This window comes from Quercus suber, unplaced genomic scaffold (assembly GCF_002906115.3).
Source record: "Quercus suber isolate HL8 unplaced genomic scaffold, Cork oak 2.0 scaffold_222, whole genome shotgun sequence".
NCBI classification, from domain to species: domain Eukaryota; kingdom Viridiplantae; phylum Streptophyta; class Magnoliopsida; order Fagales; family Fagaceae; genus Quercus; species Quercus suber.
This window is the reverse complement of record NW_027069680.1, coordinates 733,665-743,739: the sequence shown is the minus strand read 5'-3', so window position 1 is coordinate 743,739 and position 10,075 is coordinate 733,665.

Below are 10,075 nucleotides of genomic sequence, written 5' to 3'. Positions count from 1 at the left end.
TACTTGGTCTTATTGTTAGGTTCTAAAGGTTTAGGAATTTATGTATTTAGAACTCTAATTTGTAATATTGGCAAACCATGATCAAAACAATATGTTATGTCTTGTTAAAGTGTGCTCAAAGTTGATTAATTATTGTAAAGTTGGAATCGAGAGACTGTATATGCTTTGGATGTTTTGATGATATCACATGCTATTTCATTCTTCTTATGCCTATATTTCTGCCTTGATTTAATATATACATGTTTCTGCCTTGGATGTAATGGATGCTATGTATGATAGATATATGTAAGATTTGATGTAATATGCCATGATAGATGTATGTTAGGATTTGTGATGATATGAGATGCCATAATAGATGTATGGTTAGGTTTTTTTGGGATGATTGATACCATGTTGTATGCTTAGATGTGAGTGTGTGTGTGTGAGTTTAAGATGCAATATTGAACATGCTTTTAATGAGATTAAGATGTAAGACACAATGAGTGGAAGCCGGCCCACGGGTTGAGCGGTTTTGGGTGCCTAACACTTTCCCAAAATTGTACCTAAACTTCAAAACCATACTCTGGTAGTAGGAAAAGTCCTTCCACGTAAGGGCGCTATATACATGGTTTGTAGACCATAAAACTAGGTGGAGGCTCCTTCTTTTTCTCCATCTCGATCCACTTGGCCGAGGTGTACTTCGCCAAAGGCCCAACCACGCGTTACGACCACACCTGCCCCGGTGTAGGGCCTCAAGCCCAATTTGAAACAAGGGCAAATCCTCATCCACCAGTAGGAATTGAAGGAAATGGCATGTACTTGGTCTTATTGTTAGGTTCTAAAGGTTTAGGAATTTATGTATTTAGAACTCTAATTTGTAATATTGGCAAACCATGATCAAAACAACATGTTATGTCTTGTTAAAGTGTGCTCAAAGTTGATTAATTATTGTAAAGTTGGAATCGAGAGACTGTAGATGCATTGGGGCATTTCGGTCTAGCTCGATCAATCGAAAAATAGATTCGATCAATCGAAAGTCGACCAGATTGCGTTTTCTGCAGTTTTTCCAACTCAGCCCTAACTCATTAAACGTTTAGGGTTTTATATTTTTGCCCTAGGTATAAAAGGAAAAACCCTAGCCACGTTTTTAGAGTGGCTCTAGTTGTATTGTTGCTCATACATTGCGGTTTTGTGTAAATCTCTTGTGAGATCTAGAGGAGCTTTCCTTTACACAAAGCTTAGGGTTTTCTAGATGGAGATTACTTCAACATCTTGATGATCAACTTGGTTGCTACCATTGAAGCTTAAAGAATATCAAGCGTGGGTGCTTGTAGCTGATTGAAGAATTCAAGAAAGAAGGAGTCTGTGGATTCGGAGCTTGCACGGGGTCGTGTCAGTAAGTTCTATTGGTAGGTAGCATTAGGAAGTCGAGTGGGGAGCTTGTAAGTCCTTTTGTATGAACTTCGATTCTTTCATAATGAATTTAGGTTTGCCTTGAGGATAGGTGGGTAAAATCCTCCCCAGGTTTTTTTACCGGTTTGGTTTTCCTAGGTGATCATATCATGTGTTATTTATTATTCTGCTGCTATATTTTCTTGATATGATTGTTTGATTGTTTTAACCTAGAATTGCTTAATTTGACTAAGTAACAACTTGACTAATTAACTAGGCTGCTCAATCTGGTTATGTGTTAAGGGGTCTAAATTTCCATCACTTATGTCTTCGAATGGGAGGATCCCTGCTTGGAATATAAGGCATTAGGGGCAAGTGCATCCCCTGCCCCCTCATCTCGTCGATCAAGATGCTAACATAACCCTGAAACAGGCCTATCTCGGCAATAAGTTGGCTCCTCTCTCTCTCTCTCCATGGCAATGGTCTGGCTCTCTCATTCTCTTTGCCATCGCCCCCTTTCCCGTGCTAATACTCTAGCAATTTTTTCCTCCGTGTACCCTCCTTGGTAATAGCAACACTCTCAAGACCTCTTACCTGTGCCTACAGGGTCTTTACATGTATTCTCAATGGGCATCCAAAGCCTGCTGGGCGCATACAATGCCCCTAAGTACTTTGCCTTTACTATAAGGAAGCCTTCAAAAGAGCATATCGCATAGACAGGGTCGTCCACGACTATCTCAAGGCAAGTTATCTCAAGAGTGGATCTTTGGGCACTCTGAAAATTGGCGTGACTTAATGGAAGGTCCTCTCAGCGAAAAAGAAGTCCTAGCTCGCCAAAGCCCAGAGCCAACGCCGTGCACGCAACTGAGCCATAGCAAGAGTGATATCGTGTCTAGCCAACAACCCTCCATCATATGGGAAGTTTCATATCTCACCCTAGGTGACGCAATCAAGTGCAGCACTGATAGTAGTCTGCTGTGTTAAAACGACTCCGGAAATATTGCAGAGAGACCAGATGTATACCCTAGGATATATCGTCATGGAAAGCCTGGTATATTGTGGACGCAAGGTCGAATGTACTCATATGCCCACCATGTCAAAATCTACCAATAACCCTCAAGGCTCCCGAAGCCCTAGCATAACGCCTGCCTCAAGTAGGCAATGAAGAATCCGTAGGAAAAGGACCCCCAATCATAAGCCACTATGACGGACACCACTCTTATGGCCGTCAGTAGCCTGTAAGTCAGCATCGATCTATTGTTGCATAACAGACAACTGCAAATGAAGTAGAAAAAGAATCTCCTGAGAGCCACGTCGTTTGGCTCCGCCTCCCAAGGTATGTTCTCCTCTAGCCACCGTATATAGATTTGGGGGCTCTTTAGTAGGCCCAAAATACCTCCTAGTCACCTTGGTAAGGGGGCAGGGGATGCCCGAAAGCTTGCTTGCCACTACGAAGCTCGTAAACTCAATTGAGACCAGTTCCCTTCCAAATCTAAGGCCCAAGATAGCCGTCTAGTTAAGGGGAAAGACTGCATACTCCCCACAACTCAGGTGGAAAGTACCCGTCTCAGCATGAAACTGCTGCACCAAAGCCTCAACTAGCCCATGCCTTATGGAACAAGGCAAAATACTAAGGAAGGCCTCGAACCCCTGCTTTATCAGGAAGGCATGATAGTGCACATTAGTAGATGCATGGAACAACTTGAGGGAAAATGAAGACCATGCCCCTCGATCGCGGACCCCCTTAACACCCTGTGTTCAAGATCAAAGAAGAACTATCTGTCAGCACACATATTTCTATATATCGAACCAACAAATGGAAGGGAAAGAGGAGCATACCTGACCCTTCCATGCCTAAGTGGAAGGATGCTTCTTCAAATCATGTTGTAGATGAATGTCCTCAATACTATCATCTATCTCTCCATTATAGGCCTCCAATTTGGCCTAATGTGGTGGAAACCTCGGTCTACAACTGTTACACCTAAAGGTACTAAGGCCTAGCCCAATTGCATCATTTGGCATCCAAATCAGCATCCAAGTCAAACATGAGCTCATCCCCAAGCTCGTCGCCCCTTGGACCTCTTCCTTCCTTGGTCCAAGGAAACTGTGAAAAACCTTCACCCAAACTAGTACAAGACTGAGATGAAGCACTAGCCATCTTTACTAAACATCGACTCCTGGTACATCATTAGAGAATGAAGGCTCGAGTCGTAAAGCGTACAAAGTGCAATGTCTACAGATGCCCCTCTTTTGATTTGTGAGCTTTGCTAACGGAATCAAATAATAAGAGACAAAAGATTTTGTTTTGACGTATGGCTTAGGCATAACCTATGTAGATGGCACGCAACTTCACAAAGTTGCATGGGATTCGTATGTTTGAATATCCTCCTTTGTTGCTTGGGAAACGAGCAATGATAGGTTCACTATCCCAGAACTTGTTTTGCCAATTGCAAGCAAAAGGTGAGAGACTTATTATCCTAGAGTCACTTAAAAAAGAAAAACAAACAAGGCCAACGGCTGCAACCATCAACCAAACAAACAAGGTGCTCTTACGAGCTCAAAAGGATACATACCTGTGGTGTTCATCTGGGGCTCTTGCCTCAAAATTCTTTGGGTGGCTTGCACCTCTAGATAATACTTGTCTTCTCCATCTCTATCTCTACATGTTCTAGTAAGGCTCTTGCCTCAGGGTGACCTTGGTCTCTGTCTTTATCTCTACGTCTTCTACTATGCCTACATGTTCAATTCCCGTGGGATACGTGCCCAAGTTTTGTATTATGTAGGGTTTGTGCCTGTATGTTCAATTACTGGAGGATATGTGCACAAATTTTGTATTCTAACTTGCTTGACTAGTATGTGGCTCGTGCCTACATATTTAATTCCCATAGGATATGTGCACGAATGGCTTTGGTGGTTTGATTCACGAGGAAAGTAGTGGGTGAAAGATCCACTAAGGATTATGAAAAACTTATTGGGAAGTATGGTCTACTGAGAGGTGTGTTGGTGACTGATGAGGGAGTCTTCTTGGTATGTAGTTCACCAGGGAAGATAACTTGCTATGAAGTTTGGTGGTGATTTTGACCTATGAGGAAGTCTTTGATAATGTGTGATCCACTGGGAAAATTTTTCTTCTTCTTCATGGGGAACTTGTGTTGATTCTACCCACGAATTGGTTTTATCAACTCCATGAGGGAGTTTTCTTCATAACTCACGAGGGGATGCCCTTTGTGCCTTGGGCTCAAAGGGGGGGGGGGGGGGGGGGGGGTCAAAGCTTAGGGTTTTCTAGATGGAGATTACTTCAACATCTTGATGATCAACTTGGTTGCTACCATTGAAGCTTAAAGAATATCAAGCGTGGGTGCTTGTAGCTGATTGAAGAATTCAAGAAAGAAGGAGTTTGTGGATTCGGAGCTTGCACGGGGTCGTGTCAGTAAGTTCTACTGGTAGGTAGCATTAGGAAGTCGAGTGGGGAGCTTGTAAGTCCTTTTGTATGAACTTTGATTCTTTCATAGTGAATTTAGGTTTGCCTTGAGGATAGGTGGGTAAAATCCTCCCCAGGTTTTTTTACCGGTTTGGTTTTCCTAGGTGATCATATCATGTGTTATTTATTATTCTGCTGCTATATTTTCTTGATATGATTGTTTGATTGTTTTAACCTAGAATTGCTTAATTTGACTAAGTAACAACTTGACTAATTAACTAGGCTACTCAATCTGGTTATGTGTTAAGAGGTCTAAATTTCCATCACTTATGTCTTCGAATGGGAGGATCCCTGCTTGGAATATAAGGCATTGGGGGCACGTGCATCCCCTACCCCCTCATCTCGTCGATCAAGATGCTAATATAACCCTGAAACAGGCCTATCTCGGCAATAAGTTAGCTCCTCTCTCTCTCTCCATGGCAATGGTCTAGCTCTCTCATTCTCTTTGCCATCGCCCCCTTTCCCGTGCTAATACTCTAGCAATTTTTTCCTCCGTGTACCCTCCTTGGTAATAGCAACACTCTCAAGACCTCTTACCTGTGCCTACAGGGTCTCTACATGTAATCTCAGTGGGCATTCAAAGCCTGTTGGGCGCATACAATGCCCCTAAGTACTTTACCTTTACTATAAGGAAGCCTTCAAAAGAGCATATCGCATAGACAGGGTCGTCCACGACTATCTCAGGGCAAGTTATCTCAAGAGGTGGATCTTTGGGCACTCTGAAAATTGGCGTGACTTAATGGAAGGTCCTCCCAGCGAAAAAGAAGTCCTAGCTCGCCAAAGCCCAGAGCCAACACCGTGCACGCAACTGAGCCATAGCAAGAGTGATATCGTGTCTAGCCAACAACACTCCATCATATGGGTTGTTTCATATCTCACCCTAGGTGACGCAATCAAGTGCAGCACTGATAGTAGTCTGCTGTGTTAAAACGACTCTGGAAATATTGCAGAGAGATCAGATGTATACCCTAGGATATATCGTCATGGAAAGCCCGGTATATTGTGGACGCAGGATCGAATGTACTCATATGCCCACCATGTCAAAATCTGCCAATAACCCTCAAAGCTCCCGAAGCCCTAGCATAACGCCTGCCTCAAGTAGGCAATGAAGAATCCGTAGGAAAAGGACCCCCAATCATAAGCCACTATGACGGACACCACTCTTATGGCTGCCAGTAGCTTGTAAGTCAGCATCGATCTATTGTTGCATAACAGACAACTGCAAATGAAGTAGAAAAAGAATCTCCTGAGAGCCACGTCGTCTGGCTCCGCCTCCCAAGGTATGTTCTCCTCTAGCCACCGTATATAGATTTGGGGGCTCTTTAGTAGGCCCAAAATACCTCCTAGTCACCTTGGTAAGGGGGTAGGGGATGCTCGAAAGCTTGCTTGCCACTACGAAGCTCGTAAACTCAATTGAGACCAGTTCCCTTCCAAATCTAAGGCCCAAGATGGCCGTCTAGTTAAGGGGAAAGACTGCATACTCCCCACAACTCAGGTGGAAAGTACCCGTCTCAGCATGAAACTGCTGCACCAAAGCCTCAACTAGCCCATGCCTCATGGAACAAGGCAAAATACTAAGGAAGGCCTCAAACCCCTGCTTTATCAGGAAGGCATGATAGTGCACATTAGTAGATGCATGGAACAACTGGAGGGAAAATGAAGACCATGCCCCTCGATCGCGGACCCCCTTAACACCCTGTGTTCAAGATCAAAGAAGAACTATCTGTCAGCACACATATTTCTATATATCGAACCAACAAATGGAAGGGAAAGAGGAGCATACCTGACCCTTCCATGCCTAAGTGGAAGGATGCTTCTTCAAATCATGTTGTAGATGAATGTCCTCAATAGTATCATCTATCTCTCCATTATAGGCCTCCAATTTGGCCTAATGTGGTGGAAACCTCGGTCTACAACTGTTACACCTAAAGGCACTAGGGCCTAGCCCAATTGCATCATTTGGCATCCAAATCAGCATCCAAGTCAAACATGAGCTCATCCCCAAGCTCGTCGCCCCTTGGACCTCTTCCTTCCTTGGTCCAAGGAAACTGTGAAAAACCTTCACCCAAACTAGTACAAGACTGAGATGAAGCACTAGCCATCTTTACTAAACATCGACTCCTGGTACATCATTAGAGAATGAAGGCTCGAGTCGTAAAGCGTACAAAGTGCAATGTCTACAGATGCCCCTCTTTTGATTTGTAAGCTTTGCTAACAGAATCAAATAATAAGAGACAAAAGATTTTGTTTTGACGTATGGCTTAGGCATAACCTATGTAGATGGCACGCAACTTCACAAAGTTGCATGGGATTCGTATGTTTAAATATCCTCCTTTGTTGCTTGGGAAACGAGCAATGATAGGTTCACTATCCCAGAACTTGTTTTGCCAATTGCAAGCAAAAGGTGAGAGACTTATTATCCTAGAGTCACTTAAAAAAGAAAAACAAACAAGGCCAATGGCTGCAACCATCAACCAAACAAACAAGGTGCTCTTACGAGCTCAAAAGGATACATACCTGTGGTGTTCATCTAGGGCTCTTGCCTCAAAATTCTTTGGGTGGCTTGCACCTCTAGATAATACTTGTCTTCTCCATCTCTATCTCTAAATGTTCTAGTAAGGCTCTTGCCTCAGGGTGACCTTGGTCTCTGTCTTTATCTCTACCTCTTCTACTATGCCTACATGTTCAATTCCCGTGGGATATGTGCCCAAGTTTTGTATTATGTAGGGTTTGTGCCTGTATGTTCAATTACTGGAGGATATGTGCACAAATTTTGTATTCTAACTTGCTTGACTAGTATGTGGCTCGTGCCTACATATTTAATTCCCATAGGATATGTGCACGAATGGCTTTGGTGGTTTGATTCACGAGGAAAGTAGTGGGTGAAAGATCCACTAAGGATGATGAAAAACTTATTGGGAAGTATGGTCTACTGAGAGGTGTGTTGGTGACTGATGAGGGAGTCTTCTTGGTATGTAGTTCACCAGGGAAGATAACTTGCTATGAAGTTTGGTGGTGATTTTGACCTATGAGGAAGTCTTTGATAATGTGTGATCCACTGGGAAAATTTTTCTTCTTTTTCATGGGGAACTTGTGTTGATTCTACCCACGAATTGGTTTTATCAAATCCATGAGGGAGTTTTCTTCATAACTCACGAGGGGGTGCCCTTTGTGCCTTGGGCTCAGGGGGGGGGGGGCAGGGGGGGAGTCCTTCCATGATATTGTACTTTATTGGGGATTTGGTTGATGATCTGAACTCACGGAGGAGTTTCTTAGTGACTTCTGATCCACTGGGGATGTTTTTTAATGCTTTCAATCCACTAGGGATGCTTTTAGAGTTTTTGTGTCTTTACCCAACTGAGGGCATTTATATAATTTTTGATGCATTCTTGAATTTTTTTTTGCACTTCCTACCTTTTGGGAACCCACTGGGATATTTATAAACTTTTTTTTTTAGTAACTACATGTAGTTTAGTGGGGAGGCCTAAACTACATGTAGTTTTGCCACCATGTGCATTCCCACCTCTTCATTTTCTTCAATGGTTACTACACGTAGTTTAGTGGGGAATCCACTAGGGATGCTTTAAGGGTCTTTGTGTCTTTACCCAACTAAGGGCATTTATATCATTTTTGATGCATTCTTGAATTTCTTTTGCACTTCTTACCTTTTGGGAACCACTAGGATATTTATAAACTTTTTTTTTTAGTAACTACATGTAATTTAGTGGGGAGGCCTAAACTACATGTAGTTTTGCCACCAGGTGCATTCGTACCTCTTCATTTTCTTCAACGGTTACTACCATTTCTTCTCTTTTTCTTCTTATTTCTCTTCATTTTCCACATCTCTTCACATTCTCTCTAACTCTCCAACTTCTATCTTTTCTTTCTACAAATATTCTCTGCTCCTCTCTCATTTCTTCTCATAAACTGATTCTTCTCTTTCAAAATTTCTCTTCTAAAAATCTCTTCCTCTCCCAAACTCTCTCGTCTTCTTCATGGCACCCAAGTCCAAAACCAAGAAAACCTTTTACGTGTTCTCTAGTGATGCATTCAATCTCACACGTTGGAATGGAGTAGTGAGGCTGAATAAGTCCCTTCGTTGACATACAGGCCACAGGATCATCTTTCAGAGGGTGCAAGGGCTGGATTAGTAAGTTTTTCAAACTTTTCTCATTTTCTCATTTTCCTTTTATCTTCTATTTTAATCTATTTTTGGACATGTAAATGCTTGGGTTTTGTTGAGGGATGGGTTTAGATGAAAACTTGACACCTTAGAAGGGTAAAAACATGTTTAGGATGAGTTTTGACTGAAGCATGCTTGAAACTGTTGAAGAATGACCCTCTGTCTATGTTAATGAGTGCGGATTCAAGCCGTGTACACAGCTTGCGTTCATGCATATGCAACCATTCATTATGTGTACGTAGCCAATCATTATGCATACGCAGGCTTGTTCATGCGTACGTTGGTACGCGTATTGTTCTTGAGTTCATACGCACACGGTTTCCAATTTGCGTACGCATACCTAGTGCCTGCATTATCAAACACGAGCCTATATATGCATGCCACTAGACAGAAACCCTATTTTAATTCTTGTTTCATCTATTTCTTATCCAAATGCAAATATAACACCTCTTTTCATCCTTTTGCAAACTTTGCCCCCGTTTACAGGTAGGGGAAGCACTAACAGTGTGGCGGCATGGTATAGGGTCCTTACTATAGAAACAAGGCCCCACATTCGTGCAACAGGCTTCGAGCCGATCATTTTCTTTCTACTGGAGAGATTTGCTAGTGCCATTTTTATGCAGTCTCTGGTTGAGAGGTGGTGGGACATTACCCATACCTTCCACATTGCTAATAGGGAGATAACTGTGATTCCCCATAACTTCCATCGCATGACCGGCCTTAGGTACAATGGGGCTCTCATAAACTTAAAAGGTGAGTCAGGCACTCAGCTGGGTATAGCCCTGCTCGGGAGGAGGTACACCATTGAGACAATCCGCTATTTCGACATTGAGACGAATTTCAAGCCTCTCCCATAGGTAACGGCCAATGACTGTGCATAAATGGCATAGGCCTTTTTGTTGTGCCTTCTAAGGGCATATATTTTTGCCATTGGAGGGAAAATGGTGTCTTTTAGGTGGCTAGCCCTCTTCCACGACTTTGGTGAGGCTCGAGAGGCTAACTGGAGGCAGGTGTGTCTTGGCCTACTTGTACTCTTCCTT